Source organism: Peromyscus californicus, unplaced genomic scaffold (assembly GCF_007827085.1).
Source record: "Peromyscus californicus insignis strain IS unplaced genomic scaffold, ASM782708v3 Scaffold_18__1_contigs__length_77618521, whole genome shotgun sequence".
In the NCBI taxonomy this organism is placed as follows: Eukaryota; Metazoa; Chordata; class Mammalia; order Rodentia; family Cricetidae; genus Peromyscus; species Peromyscus californicus.
In genome coordinates this window covers 36,229,881-36,231,567 of record NW_026294480.1, presented here as the reverse complement: position 1 = coordinate 36,231,567, position 1,687 = coordinate 36,229,881, and positions in this window count along the sequence as shown.

Below are 1,687 nucleotides of genomic sequence, written 5' to 3'. Positions count from 1 at the left end.
TTGGTTTGGTTGTCCCTGTAGGTTTCCCTATCATAATCTTGATGCCCCTTGCTCATAGAATCCCTCTTCCCTCTCTTTGACTGGACTCCTGGAGCTCATCCTGGTGCTTGGCTGTGGATCTCTGCATCTGCTTCCATCAGTTACTGGATGAAGGCTCTATAATGACAGTTAGGGTTTTCACTGATCTGATTACTAGTGTAGGCCAGTTCAGGCACCCTCACCACTATTGCTAGTAGTCTAAGCTGGGGTCATCCTTGTGGATCCCTGGGAACTTCCTTGGCGCCTGGTTTCTCCCTATCCCCGTGATGTCTCCCTCGATCATGGTATCTCTTTCATTGCTCTCCCACTCCGACCCTTTCCAGCTCGACCATCCTGTTCCCTTATGTTCTCATCCCCCATCCCCTACTCTCCATTGCTCCACCTCATCCCCAGTATATCATGGAGATCTTGTCTATTTCCCCTTCCCAGGGCAATCCATGTGTCCCTCTTAGGTTCCTCCTTGTTAGCTAGCTTCACTGGAGCTGTGAGTTGTAGTCTAGTTATCCTTTGCTTTACATCTAGTATCCACTTATGAATGAGTACATACCATGTTTGTCCTTTTGAGTCTGGGTTACCTCACTTAGGATGATATTTTCTAGTTCCATCCATTTGCCTGTAAATTTCATGATGTCATTGTTTTTTACTGCTGAGTAGTACTCCATTGCACATTTTCTTTATCCATTCTTTGGTTGAGCGGCATCTAGGTTGTTTCCAGGTTCTGGCTATTATGAATAATGCTGCTATGAACATAGTTGAGCATGTGTATTTATGGTATGATTGAACATTCCTTGGGTATATGCCCAAGAGTAGTATGGCTGGGTCTTGAGGAAAACTGATTTCTAATTTTCTGAGAAACTGCCATACTGATTGTCACAGTGGCTGTACAAGTTTGCACTCCCATCAACACTGGAGGAGTTCCTTGCTCCACATCCTCTCCAACAAAAGCTGTTACCAGTGTTTTTGATCTTCGCCATTCTGACAGGTATAAGGTGGTATCTGAGTCATTTTGATTTGCATTTCCTTAATGACTAAGGATGTTGAGCAATTCTTTAAATGTCTTTCAGCCATTTGAGATTCTTCTGTTGAGAATTCTCTGTTTAGCTCTGTAGTCCATTTTTTAATCTGATTATTCGGTATTTTGATGTCTAGTTTCTTGAGTTCTTTATATATTGTGGAGATCAGCCCTCTGTCAGATGTGGGGATGGTGAAGATCTTTTCCCATTCTGTAGGCTTTTGTTTTGTCTTATTGACCCTGTCCTTTGCCTTACAGAAGCTTCTCAGTTTCAGGAAGTCCCATTTATTAATTGTTACTCTCAGTGTCTGTGCTACTGATGTTATATTTAGGAAGTGGTCTCCTATGCCAATGCATTCAAGACTACTTCACACTTTCTCTTCTATCAGGTTCAGTGTAACTGGATTTATGTTGAGGTCTTTGATCCACTTGAATTTGAATTTTGTGCATGGCAATAGATATAGATCTATTTGCAATCTTCTACATATTGGCATCCAATTATATTAGCACCATTTGTTGAAGATGCTTTCTTTTTTTCCATTGTGTAGTTTTGGCTTCTTTGTCAAAAATCAGGTGTTCATAGGTATGTGGATTAATGTCAGGGTCTTCAATTTGATTTTATTGGTCTACATGTCT